The sequence below is a fragment of the Cyanistes caeruleus genome, chromosome 18 (assembly GCF_971803275.1).
Source record: "Cyanistes caeruleus chromosome 18, bCyaCae1.hap1.1, whole genome shotgun sequence".
NCBI lineage: Eukaryota > Metazoa > Chordata > Aves > Passeriformes > Paridae > Cyanistes > Cyanistes caeruleus.
Genome location: NC_141718.1, coordinates 8,878,965 through 8,906,751, shown reverse-complemented (window position 1 = coordinate 8,906,751; position 27,787 = coordinate 8,878,965). Strand labels below are relative to the sequence as shown.

Genomic DNA, 27,787 nt, shown 5'->3' with positions numbered 1-27,787 from the left:
GTGTCAAAGGTGTGTGGGTCCTCACTCAGTGCAGACTGGACTTGTTGAGACAACAGAACTAAGTGACCCACTCACCCTTACACTGCAGATGTGGTCCCTCTTTTCACCTATCTTCTCTCCCTCACAAGTTTCCAGGTAGCAAATAACCATTTCACACCTATTACTCCCATTATGTCTCAATAATATTCTGACCATTTTTCTAGAACAGAACCCCAGTCCTCTACTTGTTACAGCTAAGGGTTGAGTAATATTTTTATAAGCATATCCTAGAATCTTGAAAGAGTTATGGGCTTAATCATAGCAGGATACTCTGTGGGCCAGCAAATGTTTAGAGTATATAGCAGTGTACCTGGATAAGGGAGAATTTAATATCTGAATATCTGCAGAAAGCACACACTGAATGAGCAGTTGTTTATGGCATACTTGGAATGTGCTGTTCAGTTACCAGTGCAGTATTTCTGTCACCTGAGTATTGCAACTGGCTCACTTGGGGTGAATTTGCAGATGGGATATTCACAGTGGCCTGGTTCTGAGCTATCTGCAACAAGCAATATTGCACACTAACACTTACATGTAGTAAAGCATCAGATTTCAGAATGTCACAATCCACTTACCAGTGGCTCAATGCTATAAAGAGCCTAATTCACTACTCAGAATCTTCCCTTGAGTATTTAAATCCCACTGAATCAAATGCTAAGAGAGTCAAAACCATGAAAAAAAAAGTCCACTTTGGACACCTTTATATGCATTTCAATCCAGCAGTGCATGGCCCTACGCCATTTTATCAGCAGTATTTAAGCTCCTCAATACCCATATGAAAATCAGAGGAGTTATATGACTTTGCTTGTGCTGTGCTGCATAATTTCCTAAAGATTGTATAGGAAACCTGTAGTTCAGCCTGTAAAAAGCATCCCATCTCAATCCTTCATTCCTCACTGAGGAAGACTGCAAGTATAGCTGTCCCAGGGAAAGAGATGACTTAGGAGGTCTTTTAGACTTCCTTTCTGGCCTGTTTTCTATGACTCTGTGCTGTGTTCCATAAAGTAAGCCTACACACCACTGCTTGGATTTTGGAGCAGCCAAGTTATAACTGGTTGAAAAACCCCAGTGAAGGGACTGTGTCTACTCATTACCCTGGGTAGTTTTTACCAGTATATGTTGCCTAGAACCAAGGGCAAGACTGGAATACTGCTAGTCTCAGGGACAAGCCAGGAATTTTAGAAGCAGAAAATAATATGAGCTACCTGTGGCAGAATTTCTTCCAACTCAACTATATCTGCATAGGAGTCTATAGAAAAGTATCCTCATTTTAGATCACTTTATTCACAAATCTGTCATCTGTTGTTGTCTATGCAAAGGAAGCAGTCAAAGAGCTGCCCAGGAGTTCACCGTGCCATGACTGAGCTGCATTTCACTTTAGATTGGGATGGAACTTGTTTACAATAGATCTTTCTCTATTGCAAAAGTTTGTGACCAGGGGTTTTGAGAAGGCCAAAAATAAGAGTACAAAAGATAACTATAAGTATTTAAAACAAAATAAGTAATCTATATGCCAGTTATATACAGGCACCCTGTATATCAGCAGATGCCACCACATACAGGAAACTCAAGGCAGTGATTTGGTAGCAAACCAACTGAGCTGATAACCGTGTTTTGCTGGTGACATCATCACTGCTGGATGGCTCTTTGGAATAAATAATCTCTTCCACATGTCCCTAAGCACACAGCTCCCAAAATAAATTTCAATTGCTGTAAGCCTCAAGGACGTCCTAAATCACCATGGGTTAATAAGCAGTAGAAATAGGGAAGGAAGGAATGCAGGATTTGTTTTTATTTCACTAGAAATACTTCAGATGAAGCAATTATTAAATGCATTAAATACTATGCAGGGCAAGCAGGAAATAAAAGCATGAAGGTGGGAAAGATGTTTATATCAGATTAATATATGGAAAACCTGTCGGGAAATGCTGCTCAAACTTGTGTATTGCCAGACAAAACCATGGCAGCATTCAAGATAGGTTGAGGTTCTGTAACTGTTTAATGGGCACTGGTTTTGTCAGGAGTCTTTGCAGAGGGTTGTGTTAAATATTTCAGAATACAGAGGAAGTTTAATGTGAAACTTCCCTGAGGAAAAAAAAAAAAAAAAGAACACTTGCATTCTCACTCACAAACAGCAAAATTAATTTCCAAGTAGATGATCAATGAAGGATGAGCAAATATAACTTCCACTTAGACCTTATCTGTAATTCTGGGGTGTAAAAGATGCCTTTATCTCTTGCTCTGAACAGGGAAAATTTGAGCAAGAATGAATAGATGTGTTGTGGATGAGTAATGCAAGTTTATTTAGAAGTATCCAGAGCAGTTGATCTTCCAGGAACTAACAGGTAAAAATGAGTCCTCAGCCAGTTTATGCTGGTTCTCTTTTTAAAGAAGTTTGATTTAATTATTCTGGTGTGGTCTTTGCTTATCAGTCTGTAATAGAGAGGAAATTGTGACTAGAGACACTTTTGCATTTAACCTGTTATTGCAGCAAAAGGTAAACCCTATTCGAATACTCAGCTTGTGTTTCACTGAATTTTTGAGAATTTCAGCTGCCCCTTCAAGCCTTGCACATCTCTGTGATCTTCACAGGGAATAGCACAGTTGCATTCCCTGAGATTTTGTGAAGCTCAAATTTGATTTAAATTATAATTGGAGTTTTATTAGTATTGATTAGGTTCCAGTTTCTGAAGACAGACGAAGCATGAGCAGTAGAGGTGTAAATAAATTTTGTGTGCACAATATACAAAGGATCTTGTCCCTACTGCTAGAGAAGAGATGAGGGATTTCTCACTGCATGTAGTGGATGCTTTCTAAACATCAGGTTTGCCTTCTCCCTCTGCCCTGTTAAGGTTTCTTATCATGGATAATAACAAAGCATAAAAACACAAGAACCTGATTAGTGTTTTACTCTCAAGACCTATAGAAGACCTCCATTTCCAGGAGTTGCTACCTCTGTACAAATCTAAGAAGGAAATGAAAATCTCTTAAGGGTGGAACCATCCTTCTGCTTTTTGTGAGAAAAACCAGGCTTAGCTTAGAAGTGTGATAGAAGCGACCAGTGTCCAACACAGATTCCCTTTCTCTTTTTCACATATTGTAGTAAAGAACATAACATCATTTTGTTTCATGAGAGAAAACTAAAAAGGAAAGACAAAAAGTGTAAAAAAAAATCACTTGCTAACCTAAATGGTGGGTGGTTTTTGATTGGTATCATTTGGCATGTCCTGTGGTTTGCAGCTGAACTGGACTGAGAAGCTGTGACATGTGGGCTCTCAGAGAAGTGGTACATTCAGAAGTCTCATCACACCACTTGTCTTTGCCTTTGTTGTATTTTTCCTCACAGTGCAGTACTTTTCCTTGTCTTTGTTCAGTGCTGTCTTTAAACAATTTGAACATCATAGTTTCACAAGTCCCTTGCAGACTGCACTTACCGTTCTGCATTTCATCCCATCCTACTCATTCTACTCCCCAGAGAAGCTGAGGCAATCCCTTCCACTGCCTGGTGTGTTCCCTTTGCCCACCATGGCTGGGGCAGCTGCTAGAAGTGGAGGTGAGCAGGAAGCAGCAATGGAGAGAGCAGAGGGGAGCACCTGGCACTGAGATCACACTAGTAAGAGCTGGTTTAAAATTTCTGTTGATGACAGGCAGTTCAGAGACACTTGACAGTTTTATCACAGGAGAGCACACTGTAATTTCACTGCTTACATGGTGCATGTGCTTGCATTTTACTGGTGTTTGTCTGCCTCCCCACCCATCTGCCAGTTTCCAGAATGCAATGACTTGAGTCACAAAGTCACTTTGCTTTCATTCTCTCTATCCTATACTGTACCACACTGAAAATCTGGTAGGAAAGAATGCCGTCTATTTATCCCATCTCCCAGGAAATACTGGCAAAGACTGGATGTTTTAAAAACTCTGAATAGCACAGGAGTTTGAGTGTTCCACTAACTGGAATTTTCATCTCAGATTAATTTTTTTTTAGAGACTTACGCCTTTTGTTTCAGTATGTATTTGCTGTGTAGAAATGGTTCTCCATCCCAAATTCCCACCTCCGATGTTTATAGAGAATGCCATAATCATATGGTGCTATTATTGTGCCTGTCACAAAGCAGATATATCTAAATGGCAGCCTTCCAGAATTTCAACTCCCTCTTCCAGAAAACGGCAGTTGTAATTGTTTTCTGCTGCATATCCTTAGCTCAGACACCTGAAAGACTATGGAGGGGCATAGTGATGTTTTGGAGGTCCTCATCTTCACATTCTAAAAGCTCTCAGCTTAGTTTAATCTGTATTATAAAGATCCCAAACCACTTCATACTATCATACAGCACTTGAAATCATGCATGCAGCAAGCCAAACCTTTACATTAAATCAGCTGAGACAGAGACCTTGACAATTATTTCTCAGAAGCAGAAGTGCTGAAGATGCCTGCATTGAGGCAGATTTTTGAAAGCTGCTCCACAGTCCTTCCACAAACAGTGAGAGAGACTTGTGTAGCAGACTCTAAGTATGTGAGTCAAGATTATTAGTGTGGGACACCACCACTATGCTTTTCCATGGCAGCAGGGCACAGTGCCTGGGACACTCAGGGAGCAGAGCTGGTGGGTGACTGGTGTGTGCTCCCTGACCTCCCAAGAAGAGAACACAAGTAGTCTCTGACAAGCCTTGTCGTTCACACCCTGAGACCTTGCTGTAAGCACTGCTCCTCCAGACTGGTCAGGGCAGCAAGAGGAGGGCTGGGACAGAGGACAGCAAGCCCAGGGAAGTTTAGTTTAGCAGGCTATAAATCCCCCTTCCCCTCCTCCCCTCTTTATTGCCTGTCTTTGGAAAACACAATCCGATATAAACCAGAGAGAGTGGAAGCAGGGCAATAAAACTGTACGGCAGGAGCAAGAGTGTCACAGGGGTGTTATATTACTGGCATTCCAAGTGGCTGATGTCAGGCAGTGTGCAACAGGGCCCACAAACCCACCAGGGCAAAGAAATGTCCCAACTGTCATTGTGGCCCTGTGACATCCCTTCTGTTCAGATCCATTCTCAGCCCTTACACTATTCATCTCTTCTGTCCTTTGTTACTCCCAAGTCCTTGTGTTATGATTTCAGGGGCTCTGGTTTCCAGGCTGTTCAAGTTGAGCACTCAGGCCTTTTGACCACGAGGCAAGATAGTCTTGAAATGCATGATGTGTTCTCTGATCCATGTGTAACAGGATCAGCAGTGCCACACATACAAAGATTATTTCTTGATGTACACATGGCTGGATTAAAATATATATGTATTGATTTATTTTAAAAGTTAATTTATGTGAACTCAACTCCTTTTAGATAGGGCCAAGAGTCTGAAAACCAGTTAGCAGTTCTGTTTGCCCTACATGAGTGATGGTTTTCACAGGACTGGCTCCAAGCATTTTCTGAAAACCAGACCTCTTTAAGGTACTATTAATTGTGCACTTAAAAGAGTTTTCAACTGTCTTTGCCAATGCTTGCTGTGAAAAATTGAAGGAAAGACACTTAACCACAAGTTCCGAGGTATAAATATTGCTCAGAAACTCAGATGTACTTCCATTCATAGGAGCTGGCACAAGTATGATTTCTTGGGGCTAGGCTTCTTTCTTCTCAGTTGTCTTCAGTTAGGTGTTTGCTATAAATTAACTTGCAAAGCTCATATAATTGGTAGTCTGAGAGAAATATCACTGGAAAAAAATTCATCCTGCTTTTTTTTTTCGGATACGGTCGCACAATCAAAATTAAGCCAGCTTAAGACAAGATGCATAACTCATGTTTTTCTCTCTCTTCTTGTTGTTGGTATTGTTCAGAGTTGGTTTGGGTTGGATCAGTTTCCCAATTTGATTTGTTCCGCAGCTGTATGAATGCTTGCTGGCACACAAGACATGGGGAAACATGCAGCTAAGGACAAGGGAATATGAGGTGAACTTTTGGGGACAGCCTACCCTTATGTAGACTTACAGCAATCTTTTAACAGCAGCCTCAGAGATGCCTACCATGATGGCTTTGTCATCCTCTAGGTTTGCACGTCTTTCTGTGGAGTTAAGACATGTAACAAACTTAGAGATCTCACTTTGGACAACCAAAGTTTGGTGAGGTGAATCTCACCATTATTTATCATTCAAGTATATTCCAGTTCTGAGGAGTGCTTAGCAGTGCAAATATGCTCATTGAAATGGCAAATTCTGAATGTAGATTCACAGAGCCCTGTGCTTGAATTTCTCTGCCATTTTATAAATACAACACATATACTCTGGGGTAGTTTCGGAGCATGTTGGGAAAAAATATCCAAATTAACTTTTGAAGTGGACCAATTAAAGCATAGTAAATCCCTGTGTAGACACTCTTCCTGAGTATCAAAGAGGCCTTAATTCAGGTCAACCTAATTTATTTTGTATTGAAGTAAAACAAATCAAATAAAGGTCCCTTTAATCCTAAATGAGAGTGCAGGCGGGTGGAGGGGGCTTAACGCTATTCAGAATTTAATGGCATTTGATAGCAATTACTTAGAATAATCTCCTTTATGAGGTTTTTGGACACTCCTTTCAAATTCAGTTGCACTGTTTGTTTAATTATACGGAATAAAGTTGACATTGAAGAGTTAACATTGGAATTGAATTCCAAAGGGTTTTCTGTACATGAAATGTTGAGATTTTGAAAGACCAAGGAAGGAGGGGAAGGACATGTCACCATTATAGATATGCATTGCTCTCCATCTCATTTATTTCTACACATTTCCCCAAGTTTGCATAGCACTGATATTTGGATTTGAGTTAACTTCTTGGTTCAACACAGCACTCAAGAAGAGAAAGCTGTTAGATTAATGATTGAATTTCCTGGTCTGCAAAAGATGGGAGGTTCTCTTCATTCTCGTCTTCATCCAGATGGATATTTAATGTACAGAGTATCATACTATTTTGCATGAACATATAGCACCTTTAATCCTGTGATCCTGAAGGGCCTTTCAAATGTCAGTGAACACTGAACATGAAACGCTGCCCCTGAGAAAATCAGAGAAGTGCCATTATCCCAAATTTACAGATAGGAAGGAAAGACACGTTCCTAAGAGGTGAATTGTCTTGCCTAAGGTCACACACAAGGAGAGAATGACTGCATGGAGTAAAACCAATTCTTCTAAATCCCTGTTTTGTGACTCAGTCACAAGACTGCCCTTCTCTATTGTTTTATAACAAGCCTTACTTCCACTATCTCCCCTTCCAGAAATTCTGCTGTCAATACAGTCCTTTCTGTGGTAGCCACATTGTCTGGCAGTATCTATTAGGAAAGAGGGAGAAGTTACTGGTGGTATGCTTTAGGGCTGCCATGGCACTTCAGTGTGGTGGGGTCTTTCTGCTCCTAATCCATTGTATCAGCTCCTGGCAATTCAAGCCCTGTCTACTGAATTGCTGGGGGTGAAAGGTCAATGCATTAAGCATAGCAGATTAATACACTGCAGTAAATCCCAGAACCAGCACTTTAAGGAGCCAGTAATATTTCACACATGATTGTTCTACCAATTGATTGCACCATCTTGTGAGTGCGTTGTGTGTGTGTGTATTTCTTTGACTCCATTTACGAGCTTTCCCAGGCTCCCCTGTTTAGTGGAGATTGCTGTGTCCCACACTGGTTGCACTTTGATCAGGGAAATTCAATACCTGAGGTCTGGGCTTTATAGGAAAGCAAGGTCCAGATTAAGGGAATTAGCCACAGTATATCACAACTAATAAAAGAGTGATTGAGCCCCACCACAGTGCTGCCCCAGGGGATGGGAGGAAAAAGGAGGGAGGCAGTTAGTGGAGGGGGAGGAAGACTTGCAGATAAAGCCATGTCCATAATTAAAAATGAATAAACCTGCTATCACGTCATACCTCTTACAGTGCTAGCAACCAAAGCAACATCTTTGCACAAAATGTTGCAGCTATAGCCTTTTCTTTCCTTTTTCCCTTTTCTGTTTCTTCCTGTTGACCTTGTCCATTCCCACATTTTCAGTGCAACTAAATTACAAGTATTTTAATGAATTTTGTGGAGAAATAAATTGCATATTTGACTGATTCTTATGTCCATTTCATGGCAGTGATTAAATAACTCAGGTTAGTAGGAGCTGCAATTTCAGACTCTTTACAAAAGCAGGAGTAGAAGCACCAACTATTGTTTGGATGCTGGGATTTCTCTCAAAATAAGCCTTGAGGGTTTTGTAAAGGGCTGCCTATTGTTATTATGAACCTAATCAAAATCATCAATCTTTCTTTATCCATACTGCTTTAAAGAAAAGGGAAAAAAAAAAAATCAAACCAGATCTGAGCATGTAGTTTGCTCTTGGACTAAGAAAATTGTTACAGTGATTTTCTTGGAAGGTTTTCATAGTAATATGCCAAGACACAGTGTAACATCTGCATATCTAAATCAGGAGACAGTAGGTTTTATTATGTTACAGACAGTGACTGAGGAAAGATTCCTGATCATTCTATGAGAGGGAATCAGACTGCTGCAAAATCCAAATAATTCAATTGCAAAAAGATTCTGTATCAACCGTCTTCACTAAGGCTGTGAGCTTCACTTTGTTCTAATGTCTCTTAATACAGACCAAACTTTCCTTGAGTTTTTCTTACTCTTTTTAAAGATATTTGCTTGAACTAAGAGTGGCAGAAAGAGTAGAAAAAGACCCAGCCCATAATGCCTGTGTCTGGCATCTCCTTCATCGTACGGCTGGGGCTGGGCACACTGTTAGAGGTGCCATTGCATACAAACACTCATGATTTGTTTCCCAAACTGGGTATTCATGGTCTTTGTCCATGATATTTGTTTGGAAAACAAATACAGAAAAATAGCTAATTTTATAGTATTTCTTTACATTTAGAAAACTGTTAATATAGTGATTTTGGTGCTTCCTAATTTGAATCTGCAAAAGCATTTTAGCATACACCTAATCTGACCTGTTGTGTGCTTTAAGAGTTTTCTTGGAGTCAAAAACAGGGTTAAGTGCTTCAGTGAGTCAGAGCCACAGTAATTTAAACTAGACACATAATGAAAGGAAGAGTGTATTAACCATACTTAGTGCCTTGCAGAGTTTTAGGATTTCTGTGTGTTGGATAAATGTCAGCATCCTCTCCAGTGACAATTCCTATCTTTTTTACTAAATCTTTTCACTTCAATACTCTTCAGCATTCCAGCATGAACAATGGTGAACACTGAAACCAATGGAAAGTGTGTGTTGAACTAAATGCATATTTGATCAGGTTCCTAGAATCCATTTTCACCTATTATTTATTATTACTGTTTTTTATTATTATGGTATAAAGTAGATGCCTACATAAATAGATATTCTGTCTAATTAGGCTGGTCTGCCTGAAAGCCTCATTCAGTTGCCAGAGAATGCATTTTCAGGCAAATGGCACAACGGTATTGATTAATCACAGTAACCCGTGACAGTGTTTTTTAGAACACCTGACCAATGCACAGTACTTTGAAAGCATAGGCCAATTTTTTTTTGTCCCCTTGTGCCAGCTAATTAAATTTGCCCCAAGTTTTCAGTAGTACATAAAGTAATTTTCTTGCAGAATCAGGATTTCCTGCTTTCTAACACTTCTGTTTTCCTTACAGCCAGAAATCTTGGTGCCAAAGCACACATCTGTGTTTGTTGCATTCTCTCTAAGCAAACCAGGTTCCTAGCCTCCTCAGCTTTGATATTACAAGAGGAGATACAAAAAATGTACAGAAAAGAATGTTCAATTCAAGTTTGTTATGTTGTGAAAAGCTATCAATAATTCAAGACAAATGGTTAGTTGACTTGAGCAGAAAATTTTGGTTAAATATCAGTTGCTAGAAAGATATTTTTTTCCGAGACACAATTGTGACATCTCCTTGAATTGTCTGTCAAAAGTGGGCTAAACTCAAAAGCAAAATTATATATATTAGTTGAGCCAGTGACAGCACTGAAATGTATTAAACTTGCCCAAATACAAGCAAACCCACTTCACTGTGGTATAGAAGTTAAGCACTCAGGAACATACTATTTTATTTGAAATGAAAATGTAATTAAGGTGGAGAATTTCAATTTTGTAATCACCTGCTTTTAAAAACTTGAATTTCAACTTTGTGTCCCATAAAATCTTATTATATTGTGTGCTCTTATGTAGTCTGTTACCTCACAGTAATTAAGGACTAGCTCAAGCAACTTTGTGACAGCACAGCACCTCTACCTTCTCTTATGGAAGATGGGCAATGCTGAGTAGCTTTTTTCCTATCTAACCCTCCACTGTCACCTGTGATTCTGCATTACTCATGGTTTGTGCTGGTTTAGATTATCTTCTTTCATTATTTTGTTATTCACCTGTCAAATAACAGGGAAAAAAATATGAACCCCACTTTCTCTAAAAACCCCTCTAGATATCACATCAGATGACACATTTAACCCAGTGTCCTGTGTATGAATGGATTGTGGATCTGGGTATCAGTGAGAGAAGCTTGTCAAGGGAAATCCTGTCAATAAACAAACAGGGAAACTTGTTTGAGAAACCCATTTTAAATCAAAAAAACCCAGAGCAATCAAGGTACCTTGATGCAGGTACATGCAGTTCAGCTTTCCTTAGCATCCCCAGTCCAGTCCCTGATACCCTTCCAGGCTACAACTGGTATAAGTTTATTTCACAGTCCTGAAACTTTAACAGTTTAATGAGGCAAAGTTTTGTCCCACAGAAGCTAAACTCTACCAGAAATGCCTAGGTAAGAGCCAAGTATTGAAAATCTTCATGTACACAGTAATCCCTTTTCATACAATACTGCCATGCAGCTAAGAAATTGATTTCTTTCAGAAGAAAACAAGAGAGCAGCACCCATTAGTTCATAGTTAAATATTAGATGAAATTACTTAAATACAAAATTTATGGCATTCATTCAGTACAGGATTCAGACTGCTTTTTTAACTGCTTTGTTACTTTTTCCAATCCATGAACAATTTACATGGTGAGGGATTAACTACAGCTTCTTTAGGCATTTATTCCTGCTTCTATTAAAGTGAATGGTAAAATTTTGATAGGTTTGAACAATGAAGAATCAAGGCTGATAAAAAGTCTACTGAAGATTCCCATCAATCCCCATAGTGTTTGCAGCAGGATTCCACATGAGTGTAAACTTGAAGCAGCTCAGTGTAGTTATTCTAAATAACCCAGAACAAGTCTATTACTGTAACTTGAGCCTGTTTTATAAAAGTGGCAGAAAATGAAGACATTGTTGATGGGCAGAACTCAGGAAATTGACTAAACCACTCAAAATCTCTCTTTTGAGATCCATCTCCATAAGCAGCAGATGAATGCTACAAGTGATGATGAAATGCAGTGAGCAGGGCCAGCCCACATCAACTGTTTCATGACTGCTCGCCAGACAAACAGATTGGTTGTCAGAGCAGCAGGAGAAATACTTGGACTGCCAGTAACCAGAAGTTGAAAATCTGGCAAGGTCGGTCTCTCCCTCTGATCCCAACACTCAGATGTTGACTTCTGATGCCCCCTGAGAATGCAAAAAAATTCATGTAAACTAAATCTGCATTTAAAGTAGTTAGATGTGTAGCAACTAGCCATTAAAATATTTGTATTAAGGTATCCTAAGCTCTGTCAAATAGGATGCATGTTGCTGTATAAAAGCCAACCAGACAGGACATTAAAGTTATGCTGTCATCTCCACATAATCATGAAAGATACTTTTATGAGACTTCCTCATCCAGCTCAGTTAGCATATTCCCAGTTCCAATTAGACTGTACCTTCCAGTAATGCTCTAAGTCCAGTCTAAGCTATCCAATTACATTTATCTTTAATTTTAACACCTTTTATCCATTTATGTCAATATGTCATAAAGAAAGCCCATTTGTCCTTATAATTTTATAGATAGGGACAAAATGATTTACTCAAAACACTCCAGTGGCAGAGCCAGCAGTAAAGGCAGTTTCCTGACTCAGTGCCCTTTTGCTGAACCACACTGTGCTAGTCTAACATTTCTAATATCTGCAATCACATACAGTACCCTAGTTATCACCCCCCCATTATCTGTAACAACACGTATTGTAGAGTTTGGCTCTTCTAAGAAATGAGAGACTAGTAAATATTAGGTATAATTTTCTGATTTTGGTTACTGCTGCCCTAAATGGATAGTATCATAGTTACCACCTCCTTCTGACCTTCCTCAGTCATGTATTTTGAAACCATTTGCTAAATAAAACTTCACTCTACCAAGGGGTCTAGAGAGATTTTGACCTATACAGTGCTACTGTTCATTTTATTTTATTTTATTTTATTTTATTTTATTTTATTTTATTTTATTTTATTTTATTTTATTTTATTTTATTTTATTTTATTTTATTTTATTTTATTTTATTTTATTTTATTTTATTTTATTTTATTTTATTTATTTAAAACAGTCCCTTATTAAAATGGGAACATCTACTTCAGTCCAGATTATCAGTATGGGTTCTATATTCCTCTTACCTGCACTCCAGGTATCTCTCTTCTGTATTTACAGAACACTGTAAACAGTTGTCACTGGGACAGCTCAGTGCATACCTTTTGTCCATACAAGTGGATTTGTTCATCCTTTTGTTGAGCTGCTACCACTTTATCCTCCCACTGTCACCATCTACCACAGCACAGGGGTTACTAATGTTCTATAGGAACAGATTCTGACTAAGCCCTCAGGCCTCCAGTTTTTCTTAAGGGACAAAGAATGGAATACTCAGTGCTGTGGTTAATAGGAGGTGAGCAAAATGCTTTCCAGGTCAGCTTGAAATCAAGTGTATTGAGGAATATTTTCTTTGAATGTGTTCTCCCGAGATACTCAGAATGTTTTCAGTGCTTCCTTGTATAATGATGACAGTGTGCAAGGAACTTCCTTGGCATTCACAGAATAGAAATCTTTGGTTTGGGAAGCTGACAGATCTTAAACCTTAGAGATGACTATCATTTTACCCTGGCAGCTTCTAGTTCTAGGCTGCCACATTTGGCATGGCTTCTCATCACCATTATGCTCTGGTAGACACAATATGTAACATTTTTTAGTCAGACTGCTATGATGAAAAGCCTTTTCTACAAAGTGATTCTGGCTGATCTCCTCTTGCCTGGGGTAATCCTAACAAATGAAGTGCTGCAGTCAGGAGTGAATGTCAGTATACACATGTTCAGAAAGGGCAAGTTTATTGCTAAAGATAACATGGAAGTAACACAGCAAAGTCAGTATTTAAGTGTGGTGATGCCCCCAGTATGGACTTCTGCAACTGCAGCCTCAGGCACACAAAGCCTGCTATAACCTTCTACTAATTTCTTTGCATCCAGTCTTGTGACCACTTGGCCCATGAGAACATTTGTATAGCCACAGATATGTTTAAGGTCTGTTTTTCCTGTGATTGTAATGATGTGGAGGGTTGTGAAGTTCAGGAGATCCCAGAACAATTATCACAAAGGGGTGAAGGTCGATGTGAGCATCCTTGATCTTCTGTACAAGAGGCTAGTTTGAACTGCAAGCTGATGTATAGGTGACTATAAAAGGCAGTAATAGAGAGTAAAAAATCCTGCTGCTTGGGATCCATGTACCTGGGTTTGCCATGGTGCTGTGTAAACAACTAGAGAAATCTAGACTTCACTGTCTAAATGAAGACAGCTTTTCCTGGGGAAATCTGGCCTGGCATTCCATAGGCATGGAATGCCTAAGAGCAGCAATAGGAAGATAATAGAGAAGTCCAGTGAGTAAAAAATTTAGATAGATATCTAGCACCCCAAGAATTTCTGTGATTGTACATGGGACATCAGAGGATTTGGGCAAGCTTCAAAACTGGGAAAGTGTGGGACAATTTATAAATTGCCCTTCTGTCCTCACAAGTGGCACCGTGTCCTCTGACCCTACTCCACTGTTGAGTGATGGCACTTCCACAGTTTCCACAGTTTCCACACAAGCTGGTTGTCCAAGAGGAAGATTCTCACAGGAGTCCTCAAAGCCGCACTGAGATAAACTGAATGTTTACCCCTTTACTGTGATTCTGTCAAATTTTCCAGCAGGTACTCAAAAAAAATATTTCACTGCCCTAAAGGCAGGTTCTTAATTTACTTCCTGCCCTGCACGGTGTCTCACTCTTGCTTGTGTTTTTCTCTTTATTTTGAGAGTAGGGGACTGGGTTTTTATGGTGGCCATGTTAATCGTACCCCTGGTGGTCACAAAGGAGTTTAATAAAAGGGGTGGGTGGCTGGGTTAATTATTTTTTCCATCTGTCTTAGGAGAAGAGTGTTTTAAATAAATACAGCTCTGTTGGAGCAGAGGGGTTGCAAGGGTAACGTTTTTTGTTTCCCTTCCTTTGTCACCCCACCACCCTCCTTCCCCACCCCCCAGTTTATTTCCTGCTGTGGAGACAAGTGACTTAATAAACTATTACTTATTTGTTAAAGATGTCTCTTTCCAGCACTAGTTTTCCTGCTGGGGAGATGAGTGTCTATAAAATATTTCCAAAGGTACGTCCTTTAAAGATTTAGTGGGTTTCCCAATAGCACACTCCAAGTCCCGCTGCTGTAAAAGTTGCTGGCTGTTTATTTTTCAACATATCTAAGAGCCTGAGTGATGGAACAAGAGGAAAATTTTGTTCTTCCACAATTTTTTAAATCTATTTCTACTTTGAGTCTCTCAGTTCTGTATGGCAGGAGCAAACCGCCAAGCCAGCACTGAGCCCTATTTTGTTTAACAAGGTTCTGGTTTAGCTCAACTTTATACCATGCAGATTTGTCGAGCAGGATTGAAACCTTAATTTTAAACAACTTTTTGAACAGTTGCTGAGCAGGGAGGCTTGAAGTTAAACTCTGGGCTTGAAGGTGCTGGGCCACAGATCTCAGTCTCACAGTGGACAACTCCGTTTTTTTAATATTTCAAGACAAGTTATTTTTGTACTGCACCAGCATCTTCAGAGGAGACTGTTAATACAATAGGTTCCTGCTGCTCAGCATAGACTTCTTTTCATCACTGACACATCAATTCCTTTTTTTAAGAGCAGACTTTAATTTCTATGTTTTTGCTCAAAATTCCGTCTGCCATGCGTAATGCTGTGTCCAACACCTTTCTGCTTTTCTAATAGAAGTCAGTAGAATGTACTACATAAATACTGCATATTAAGAGTATATATCCTAACAAATGGTATACAGTTTCTTCTCCAATACTATACAGTTAGGAATTACTACTGTAGTAATCGTGTGTAACACAACCTTCATACACATACAGCATTACAGCCTGATGGCCCAGACAAATCTACCCTGCCCACTTGAGGAGGTAATCAAAAATGACAATATCATGTCATTTGCTTTTTATAACTTCCCTTTATTGCATCAGCCCTAAAGCTACAGATGGAACCCCACCTTTGGGTCTAATTCTTCGTTGGGAGAGACCCTCAAAATTGATGGATTGGAGGTATGAAGACACCAACCAACCCAGTCCCTCTTTTGGCTGAAAATTCCTTCCCATATGAGATTTTAGTCCAAGTTCTGGTTATTCAGTGCTGGTGTTGGACCTGTCACTACTTTTAAGCCTGGAGTTTGGCATATTTATGAGCTGCCTGAAGGAGGAGAGTACTCCGGAACCTTCCAAAAGTAAGGAGCTCAGTGTGGTTCTCTGCTTCCCCCAGGTGGAGGCATCTAGGCTGGCATGGTTCTGAGATGGGCACAGCCTCTGCTGAGAGCTTTCCTCAGCACAGACGAGAGTAAATCACTAGGGAGTCCCTGAGACAAACTGGGTGGGTGAAGGAGGCTGCTGAACAGAAGTTTATTGGAGACACAAAGGAGGAATTCCCAGCTTGGGAAGTAGGGAGAATAAGACTGAGATGCCCAAGGTATGTGACTGGTCACTCTCTGTCGACCATTCTGGGTGAGTTGTATGTGAGACTCTGCTTGACATCTTCATTGAGCAAAAATGTCATCTTGCCATCATAGGATGGGCTTAGCCTTCTCTCAGTGTTTGTGCATTACTGCTGAAAGTGTTGCAGGAATATTCATCATTCAGATGAACTAAGAGGGAGATAGCTTTTCAGGGAGGACATAGAGGGAGCACTAAGAAGATTTGAGAGAAGAGCTGAAACATCACTAGAAAGAGGCAGACACTGACTTCAGTTCTTTTAAGCCTAGCCATACATTGTTTGACCAAACAGGTAGGACTCCTGCATCATCTCACATTGTAAGACAAGCCTGCTGGATTGCCTTGAGCCACAAGTCCACACCAGGCAGGTCACTCCGAATGTAGTTCCTTGGGACATTAATTCCTTCAAATTAGTGAAAAGTTGCAGATATGTTTCTTCTCCATTAGGTACAATGTGGAGGAAAGAGCCTGGAGAGGGAGTAGAAGATAGCTCAGGAGTGTAACTACTGAAAAGATGCAGTGGGATCCTCTGTGGAAGTGCAGGGCTCAGTTCCTGTGAAGATGACCTTGAGTTGAACAGAAAGAATGCAGAAAAAGTAGAGACTGCTTAGAAATAGTTCTTTTTTGACAAGTCAATTGTCTAATTTCAGGAGGAACCTGAAGAGAGATGAACCAGTGCATGATAAGAAACCAAGAGAGTGGGTGTTGGAAGCAGACTGTTAGCCAGCAGTAACTGACAGCTGTATAAAATTCTGGAGGCAGATAGTTGTAATCAAGATTCAGTCCCACAGAGACAATTAGTTATGTGAATACAAACCAGAGCACAGATAACTGAATGAAAAAGAAATATTTCATTCCTATATAAGACTGAATAAAAGCTAGGAAAAATACATGAAGAGACATTCTATGTACCATGACTGAAATTATATTATTTGAAACTTTTAAATTACAGCTATTGGCATTATTCAACACCCTAACTATGTATACATCTATTCAGAGTGGCCTTATCTGCAAGGGCCACTTAAGAGTTTGTGGGTTTACCCTTGTTCCAGATTTGGGGATTTTTTGCTCACACAAAACACTGGTGTGAAATCAGAGCATTCTGAAACATCCCTGGATTTAAAGCAGTGAAATCTGAAATCAGGAACTTCCCTTGCTTTGGCATCACCTTTGCCATTTTGTCCTCATTGATTTCAGCAATCAGAGTGTAGTAAAGTAAACACATCAAAATTTGGCCCATAGCAGGAGTCATAAATTTTGTTTTTGAAGACCTGATCCTTCATTCACTAATGTTAATAGAGGAATTCATATTTGACGTCATTTGGGAGGAACAGATCCCAAGGCGTTTGTTCTCAGGCATATCAAAGCAACTATTTTGTATTGAAAGTAAATTAAAATGCAATATTCCTACATTTGCCAGGAGTGTAAATCTGAGCACTACAAATCAAATTAATTGTATATCTATGTCCAATATTTCAAATGAAACCTGTGACAGTCAGACAAGTTGTTCGATAACTGATCTTTTAAAAACAACAGAGCAAGATCATTCAAAGGATTACTTCAAACTACTTTTTAGTGGCTGAAGCACAAAATGGTCTAGATTTAAAGCTTAAGTATAGCAATTTAATTTGAAGTTTCTCTGTATTTTCTCAAGGATGCTTGAGGACAGAATGTCACCTGAATGAGCTACTCCCTACACTAACCAGAAGGTGACTGGACAATTTACATCTGTGTACTTACTGAAAGGAAGGCTGAAGAATCCTTTATGTTGGTAAGTCTTGCAACAATGTTATTATGTGGGAAAACAATCTCTAAGAGAGCAAGAGGAAAAAAGTAATTCTAAATTGTCTCTGATCATATACAGCTTCAGAATAATGCAAGGATATCCAGAATAATTCTTGACGCATCATTTTTTAAATCATTCTCCATTTAGTACAGCAACACACCCCCCCACCTCACTTTTGTTCAGTTTTGTACAGAACATTTCTGACACTTATAATAAGTGTATATATAATTAAAATATAATTAAAATTCAATATGTAGAGTTGCATCCTTATTTTAGCAAGGAATAATTCGTCTTCTTGTCATGCCAATACTTGACTGTTTTAAGTGATTTATGTATTTTACTTGTGGAAGTCTTAGTGTATTTGTGTTTATGCACATACCACATATATATATACATATATATATAAAAGTAAATTTGTTTCTTTTCTGTTTTTCAGTAAAGTTTCTTTCTAGGGAAAGCAACTATTTCTAGGTTTTTATAAGCTGATGGAACAGGCTTGTCAAATAGTCTTTATGAGAGAAGAAACAGGAAGATGGCTTGGTTTGCAGACAGAGGGTTATTGGGCAATTATGTTTTTTATAGAGCTGTTGTAGGACAAATCACGGGCCTGCTTTTGCCTTTGATGCTACGAGGCAGACGGCCCAATAAAGATCAGAACAAGGGAGGGCAAAGGGGGTCAGGGACAGAGCCTTCCCTTGGGGTCCCGCTTCTGCCGCTCGCCTCAGAAACCAGACACCCCTTCCAGATGCACCATAGCTCCACTGTGACCCTCCTGATGGGCTCTGATGGGAAACTGGGAGTGCTTCAGGAAGTGTTCACCCTGTACATCCAGCTCCAGAGTTACATGGATGCTGGGGAGAAAGTTGCCCTCTGTGGTGTCCTGGGACAACCACAGAGATTATTTGCTCCCAAGACTAGAAGAAACCAATTCACAAGAAACTTCACTTGGAAAAAAAAAACAAGCTTAGCTTATGCAAAGTTGTATAACTGGCAAAACTCTCCCTGCATGTGTCCCTTTTTTGATACCTGTTTCCTTCTGTACTGTCTGAACTCATCTTTCAGCCACTCTCTTCACAATTAGGAAGAATTCTCCTTGGGGCGAGTTGTCCTATCAATTTTTATTTTGTTTCACCTTCATCTGTAGCAGTTGGTACTGGACCTGTAAGAGAATCTTGGCTGACATAAACTACAAGTTATTTGTCTATGCCAATTATTTTTTGTATGAACAGTGTTTAGTAGAAAGGTGTGTTAATTTTCATAATGGGGTTCATGATATGCTTGTGTAGGGAACACAGGGGAAATCTCACCTCTGGAGCGTTCCTTATCTCCAGACATTTCTGCTGCCATTTTCCATATTTCAGTTGGTCAGTTCATTCCAAATACAGAAGAGAAATAAATTTGGAAAAAAAAAAAAGTGGTTGCACATTTTACATCATCTTTTCCTCATTATTCAGAGCAGCACATTATATGAACCTGAGCTATTTTCGTTCTGCTTTATTTTCCTTTGAGACACTCTGATGGCATTAGTTAAATGAAGATCATGTCCACATAAATGCTGTGAATAGTGTACTGGAGTTATCTTTGGGAATACCCTGCTTTGCTCACAGGAAGTTGGTGACTGGGGTGTTAGAGCCCAGAACTGCATGGAAAGGAACCCTGTACCTCCATGCTTGACTGGCCAAAGCTATAACATAAATACGTACACAACAAAAGGTCCACCTAAGAAAGCTTGGGGCAGTAGATCTGTTTGAACCAAATTATTTCATAGAGTTGAAATTGTGGGTCAGTTACTTGAGGCAGTTCCTGCACTGACACCTAGCACAGGCTTCCAAAATACCTATTTTGGTCACTTTCACCACTTTTTTCCTCACAAGGAAAGTGTGTTGAGTCATTGATATTGGAGAGACCAGAAAGAGGGGACTAAGGGTGCTAGAATCACACAAGTAGATGCAGTGTACATTTTGTCAGAGAAGATGGAAGTACTCAGTGTGCAAGTATCAGATTTTGACTCCTGACTTTCCTTGCAATATGTATTGATCTCCTTGAATCCTCAGGCTATCACAAAATTAGCTGTTCATAATGAAACAAGAAAAGGGATTAAATACAAAATTGACTGACAGGATGAAAGCTCTCTCCCCTTCCAGCATGCCACTGATTTACTTAAATACCATCAGAAAAAGGAAGAAAATGTATTGTTTAACGAAACTCACCAGTTTTTGCTGTTTATTTGCTAAATGTTTGACCAGTTACAGTGAAAGTAGAGCACTGTCAATTTCTTATTGGAATGCCAGTGAGATTAGCTACAGAGTACATAAGAAAGATAAAGATGGATCAGTTCTGCCTGCTACATTTCCTTTTACTCTGACTAGTTTTCCTGTTTGATAAACTTGTAAGCTTTCTCTTTCCTCCACTATCAGTCGCAGTTAGGCTTTTCTTAAGACATCTGCTGCTTGTTTTTTTGAGGAGTTCTTCTAATGATTGTTGTTCTGTCATTGTTTCCAAGTGTCTGCTGTAAAACCACAACATAACTAGCTAGTGTTCTTTGTTGTTATTCACAACTCACCATCAAAAATTAAGTCTCATTCTGCACTCTGACAGAGAGAGAGCTTTGAACCACATCATTGGAATTGCCACGAGATTCAGAGCCCTGAATCAGGACTCTGCAGAATATACAAGGCTCTAATTTCCATGCTTATAAGATTCTTAACTACTTCAAAATTTAACACTTTATGGACAACTAATTAACATTTAGTGTATAAGAACATAGAAGTTTAGGGATCAGAGGGACTCCTTAACTTGAACATTAGAAATCTGAAAGTATAGAAGATGGCTCAGTACAGGGCTTACATTTTTCCCTCCTAGAGCTGAGGAATCCATATGTAGCCCATTGGTTTAGCAGCTGGTCCCTGACAATCAGGAGAATTCCAAGAGCAGTCCCTTAGGCCTCTTCCAGTAGAGTCACAGGCAAGAGCCAGACAGAAGCACCAAGCTCTGTGCTCGAGACATCTTGAAGACTTAAATAACTGCATATTCCCTGCCCTCCCCTCTGCCTCTGCCCCCCAGTCATATTTCACCTACCTTGGGAAATCTGCAAAATTTCACCTGTGACAGCTCTGCTGACAAACAAGGGAGATCAGAGCTTTCATCTGGGTGATGAACTGCCAGGCTGTCAGAACAGCAGAGTATCTGTGCCGTGATGAGACAGGTCAGGGCTGCCACAGGGGCTCTGCATCCTGACCTTGGGACGGCTCAGGGAAGACTGCGCTGTACCTGCTCCTGCCTCTCAGGGTCTGCAGGACAGTCGTGGCATGTGTTCCCTCACAAGGACACAGAGACAAACCAGAGACATCCCTGAGTGCACACTTGGCTCGGGGAATTGTCTAGGATCACACTCCAATCCTCAAATGAGGGCCTCCCACACTGGGGGATTAATTGGCAGGTAGGTTCTAGAAACTGATAGTGAGGTAATTACATGTAAAATTAGGTCTTTTCATTTGAATACCCGAATGGGAAGCCATAGCATTGTATTTCCCCAGCTGTTATACAGCACAATTTGATCCACCTGAATTTTGGTACATTTTAAAAAGCACCAAGGGTAACAGTTTGTTTTTCTGCATGACACCATATACAGAAGAGGACTATGTGAGTATTTAAGGAATTTCTCAATATGTCTTCTTCCAGCTTCACTGGAACTGGTGTTTGAAAAGAGAAGGATCTTGTCTCGATAGTTTGTTATCTACTCACATACATGTGATCTGGGTTGGGAAAACTCTGCATGCTTGTGACTTCCTGGATCAGCCCAGAAAATTGGAACAGAAAAAGAATTTAGAAACCCGAGTTTCATGCCCGCTTTCTGTTTGAAGTAGGCTGAACCCACATCTAATTCTCTCAGTGGACTGAACAGTGTACTTAAGTTTTTCTTTAGCTTGGCTAAATATTTTATTTTAAAAAATGGAATAGGACTAAACCTGAGCATCAAAAATATCCCTCTGTCCTCAAATATCCAACAGCCTTGTGTCAGTGCTTTAAGGAAGATAGAAGATCCAGGGTTCAGTCAAGAGGCAAATGAGGGCTTTTAAGCCTGGTTATTAGATCCAAGGATGAAGACTTTGTCAAGCCCTCAACTTTGTTTTAACCCCTCCCTACAGCTGAAGTCTTCTGTCATCTCAACATTAATTTCTGTCAACATGTGGAGAATTTTGCTGAGAAATTTTCCTATCTTAACACACTACAGACGCGTTTTTCTGCAGACATCTTGACTGCAGGGTGGCAGTTTCAAAGCAGAGACTAGGAGGTAGGAAAGGTGGGTCTCACTGCAGTGAAAGCCTGTTATGAGATCATTAGTCATCTAATCCCTAATTCCTGGGGGACTGGGTTGGTACAAGATCACTTTATACTTGCCTTGTTTCTTGCAAGCTTTCCACTTGTATCCACTAATGACCATTGTAACAGACAGGATACTGGGATAGATTTAGCTGTGATCTAATCCAATCTGACTTCTCTTGTGTGATTTGATAGTGGTTCCAAGACACTGTCTCCAGTGAGAAGATTTACAAGGTTTACCCAATTTGAGTAGTCCCGATCTGTGGAGTTAGGGAACTGTGGTGCCTCTAAGTGCTTGACAGGACAGTGACTTTGTTCATCTGAAGTGGGACTGAGAGGCCTCTCGAGGCAAGTGCCTCAGTGAAGAGCAAGTGCTATCATCGTTCCCTTCTTGCTCCCTAAATTTAAGACACTGAACTGTTAAGATCAGTTGCCTGAGGTCAGAATGTTTCTTGGTGCTACAACAGGATTCGCTTCTCCTGGGGAAAGTACCGTGTCAGACTAGTTAGTACCTCCTTGCTGCTGGCAATTTATTTCTAATGTCAGGAGTTGGAATTCCCCTTTTTCCAAAGGAGACAAGGAAAATAGGAGTCTCTGGGTGTTTATTGGGTTTTCTTGTCTTTTTAAAATATTGTTTAATACTTTCTAGATGTAGTTTCGCTCATATGTGGCACAGTGTAGTGCTTCTACACCTGTGTATGTTTTCCCCCTGCCATTCCCTCAACTGTACCAAGAAAGTTGTCAAGTGAATTTCAGCTTAGAATGTGAATGCCAGGTTAGTTGGAGCAGTAGTAAAATTCAAAAAAAACAGGATGCAGCAAGGTGTTGACTGTTGACCAGTGGAAGGTAAATAGAGAGGGAAGAAACCTCAGCATTGCTGATTTGTGTCTTTAGATATCACAGAATAGCCTCAATGAGCTCATAATTGCTTAAAATTTTAGAAATAGACTCTTCAGTGTGTTTTGAGCCTCTCTGCTGCTCTGTTGGAACATGATGCACTTGCAGGACTGGCAGTAAGGGCTCAGGGGAAAATTACTGTATGGAGGGCTCTCTCTCATCACCCAGTCTTGTATGGAGCTTTCTGAAACTTAAGAGCAATGGTAACACAAGAGGAACACTTGAAAACAGGAGTAATATATGAGTGTTTGGGTGGTTCTACACTAATGCTGTGGAGCAGTCCCTGGAAAAATGGTATAGTTAAAGTGGAATAATGTGCAGGTTAGTGTCAAGGGCATAGTATAGTCTTCTGTATCTGTCCTGGATAAGGACAAAGGAACAAGAAAACCTCCTGGACATTAATTAAACTTTTTTTAAAAAAAAATTCATTTCCAGTCACCTCTTCAATTTAAATCTTTCAGATTTCAGATATGTCCCAGAAATTCTGCAGAATTGTGAAACACACAGTGTTTGAGGAATCAAGAGGAAAGTGCTTAAACTCTTCAGTTATCTGCTTTTCCTCTGATCTTCCTCCTTGCCAATGTAAATTACACCATATTAAACTCCCTCTTGCTGTGGGGACAAAACTAAGTGCACAAGCAGAAGAGTGGGAAGGGAAAAGGAAGAGGAAGAGCATGATATTCATGCACTGCAAGGTAAGCAGGTCCAGAAAATTCTTAAGTTTTACAGGAAATGCATGACATGCTGAGTCACCTGTCCACTGCCACCTGCCTGCCCAGAGCACGAAGAGGAATCTCTGGACACAATTTCATTTTGGATTGTGTCACTATACCCAGGAACTGTTGGGAAGAAGACATAGGTAGAGGAACCTTAATCTCAAGGCAGCCCTCTTTATTCACAACTAAAAGCATCAGAGAAGTGTTTGCCTCTCCTCTTTGTAGAAAGAGCAGAAATCCCATTTCACCCTCCTGTTCAGAATGCCTGCCTGTACCTGCTCCTCCTGCCTCTGCTGGTCTGCTGTGTGTTTGGAATGAAAGATTTTCCCTGCAAGCCCTGAACCTCTTCCCTGGCCTGTCAGGCTCTTATCAGCACAGGTTCCTCAGTGGGCCACAGTGATTTACTGTCCAAATAGTGCTGTTCTTTGTCAGAGATTGTGATCGAAAAGCCTTACTTTGCAACTAATAAGAAACTCTTCCCTTCCCTCATGTTTTTTTACCTTTCTTCAAATATTGTTTTACGAGCCCATTGCTTGCTATCTGCCTGATGCAGAAGTTGTGCCTCAGGGCATCATTTTCTCACCTCTAAGCCAGAAGGTTGATGCTTTGATGCTGGATTTGAAGAGTTTGGAACAACTCCATGTAGGGGTATCTACCCTGTCTCCCCAGGGTGATCTGCTCAGGTGAGGAAAGTTGCCTTCATGGTTCACACTGGTATTATGGACATTGCTGTTTTGTTTTGTTTTTCCGTGATACAAAAGGAAAAACGTTTTATAAACGGAGAGGGCTTGACATTTATCAGAGGTTTGAAAATGGCAACATGAATAGGAATGGGAAAATTCCTGTTACTCACTGCATGTTTCTAAGGTTAAACTTCAAATGCTTGGGCACTTTGTTCTTAAGAGGTCAAAGTAGCAATCAGGGAAGGGGATTCTGGGCTGCAGTATACTTCCAAAAAACCAGAAAAATTCAACTATCTTTTCAGTAGTCCACTACTTCAGTTGCTACTTGTCAAGTTTCTTCCCAAATAAGAAAGGTGATGTTTTCTTGTTGATATGAAGCAAACCAGACATTCCACTGTTTCATTTTCATTAGAAGCTTCCTATTAATTGTGCTATTTTCCAGAAAGGTCCCATTTCTATTTCTGCCTAGAAATTCACATACTGAAAGTATGGCCATAACCTTTAAACAAAGTCCTGTCCTGAGATGCCTTCAACTGTGTGGGAAGATTTGATAGCATGGACAATGCAAATGCTTTTTATCTTTAATTCAAGCACAAACACAAGAAGACACGCTCAGTTAAGATGATATTTCAAGCACAAGGCAATAGAGATGTCCAGACTACTCAAAATTCCACTCTAAATTGATTTTTTTCTTTTTTTCTCCTTACTTTACATAGAGGCACGCAAGTGTGTATTTCACTATTTATCTTCATACTGTAGAAATGTGTATTTTACCTTATCATTTTTCTCAAATGCATGTTATTATCTCGGTGTACACCTGAATGGTGACTTGACAGCCTATCATTTTCACATGTTAGAACACATTTTAAAGTGTCTATCAAAGGAGCCTGTTCTTAGCACCAGCTCTGTCACCCTTCAGCAGGGCTGCTTATTAATCATCATTCACATAAAAAGCTGTTTCCTTTGACTGTGCAACAAACATGAGAAAAAGAAAAGGGCAAAAAGGTAAAGATGCATAGATTCTCTGAGATTTAGTGAAGTGCAGTTGAAGCTTGCATGCCACCTCAAGATATTATCTTGTCAGATTCCATACATTTTAAAAAGAATTGCAGAGCAATAAACGATAAGCGCTCCCAAGTCAATGCAGCACTGCAGGTAGTGACGTAGATGAGCAGAGTTTCTAAACATCCTGCAGCACTCTTTGCAAGTACAGAGGTGCTAAACCTGACCCCCCCCTCCAAATTCCAGCTGTAATTATCTTCTCTCCATTAATGTCTCATTGCATTTGCAATGGAGACATCATTCCTTGCTTTGTCCTGAGTTCATGCGTAACATTCCTCCATCACATTAAACTGCTGCCAATTTCTGCCCTGAAGGGGGCTGCAATTAAGTGGAGGATTAATGCTATTCCTTGTTTGACCCAAAACAAGCTTGGGTCCTTGCTGAAGCAGAAACCTGTTCCAACTATTCTATTGGATTTCTTGGTTCTTGAAAGAAAAAGCAAACGTGGGCTTCACACCCATGTGAGGTGTGCTGAGACAAGAAAGTCAAGGGTAGCTGTGTATCCTGTTTGCTGTTTAACCAGAGGCCCAGAGGCTTCCTATGGTCCAAAATGGGAAAATTACTGATAGTGTCAACAAAACAAATCACATTAATACCTTGCCATTTCTTTTCTCCTTCAAAAGGTACTAAAACAATATCTAGTGCAAGAAGAGCTCCTTCTTAAAATCTTCATGTAGCTTCTAAGTTGAATTAAGAGCTTGTGGTGGTGGTGGGGTTTTGTTCCTTCGAGTCATGTTTGAATTTGGTTTGTGAATGCCAAGCATCTGTGTGATCTGCTTGGAAGTGCTCAGCATCAGTGCTTTTGGTTGAGAGATAGTTCTCTATTCGTGGCTCTCAGAGGTGGCATTTCTCACGCTTTCCTGAATCTGAGCAGCACTTGATAACCAAGACTTTAATTAACGATGGCATCTCAGGCAGCTGCTGGTGGCTGCCCTCTTAGAGCAGAGTACATCTGTGGTCACACTGACAGCACAGGGGGAAGGGAAAATGGGGAGAGCCCCATTGTGCATAGAATTGGAAACCCATCTTCTGCTTGATTGTGTTTTAGCAGTTAGAACAGAACTGTTTAGGACTGCTTAATTTTTTTTAGGTTCTTAATTGTTGAACCAGCAGTTCAGCATTTCAGTCTCCTCTGCAGTTTTCACGTTACTCATGTCAGAAGGGATGTCTCTCATCAGCCAAGTGCCCACTGGCACAGGCACTGAGAGTGTCCAAAATGCCAGCTGCAATTAAGCATTTCTGTTGTGAAGCCCCCCAGTTTGAGCGTGGTGAGAACAGCTTCCTCCCTGAGCCTACCAACCTCAGCAGCAAGAAAGCCACATGTCCTTCCTCAGGTATTCACAGGTGTGCAGTACAGAGGCTCACATGTAGATGAAGCAATATATGACCATTCTGTGCATCCATCCACTGCTCACAGAGAGCAGAGGTAAAACTAACCTAGTGTTGTCCTTAGATTTCTCCCTAAACTAATGCTCTATTAGGTGACTGCTTACTGGGCAGCCTTTCTCCCTCTCTGTTACCAGTCATACTCAAAATCAGGGACAGATTTATTTTTATTTTTATTTTTTATTATTTTAAAGTCCCCTGTTACCCCCAAAGAACAAGTATAGTCAAGAAAATAGTGCATTTTTATCACTGAATCTTTTGCTGATGTCACAGAGCTGACACAGGTTTTAGTTTTGCCTGTAACTATGTACACAGACAATATGTGATGGTGTAGTTTACAAGGCTTGGTCTATAAAGCTGAGGGAGGCTGAGGCAGTTCCCCCTCCCATTTCAGTGTGAAGTCCTGCTCATCTTCATTTAGCCTGAGTTTGCAGAGCCAGCAGTTCAAGTTGCCATCATTTCACTTGCAAAGACAGCACATTTGAGTTGAGGCCTATGGAATGTAATACAGAACAATGCTCCCTTCCCACTGGAGAGTGGCCCCAAAAAGCTCTTGCTCCAATCCTGAGGGTTTATGTGGGACTCAGAGTTATCACCTCAGGTGGCTTGACCCATCTGGTTGTGACCTCCAGCTAACACAGTCCTTCATCCTACACAAACAGGGGTTTTTTCTCCTTGCTACAGAGCAAACAGGTTTAGATAGTGCAGATTTGCTTCCTTCAGGACTGAAGGAGACAGAAGGCTGGAGCAATAAAATCCATTATATATATCATTTTGTGTCTCCTTATCATGAACTCCTAAGAAAGGGAGCTAAGAGGATCACTACCGAGAAAAGCACTGTAATTGTACCTCCTGAGCACCACATGGAGAAAATTGCCAAGGCAACTAATCATTCCACAGCAAGGGCAGAGGTAGTTGAGTTAAGATGAGGTTGTTACAAACCCCTGCTGTGCATAATCATATAGTAAGCAACATTTTTAAAAGGCTCTTGTAAAAAATAGGACAGAGGGGAAAGGAACGA

The 27,787-nt window shown here is 40.2% G+C and overlaps 1 long non-coding RNA gene across 6 annotated transcripts in view; it reads left to right on the top strand.

Moving 5' to 3' along the window:
• LOC111936557 (uncharacterized) overlaps positions 1 to 27,787 on the top strand; it is a 56,488-nt gene that overhangs the window by 3,794 nt on the left and 24,907 nt on the right. For all 6 annotated transcript variants that reach the window (XR_015277843.1, XR_015277842.1, XR_015277841.1 and 3 more), the window contains one exon: positions 17,568 to 17,684. This is a non-coding gene — a long non-coding RNA (uncharacterized LOC111936557). The remainder of the gene's footprint in view (positions 1 to 17,567; positions 17,685 to 27,787) is intronic.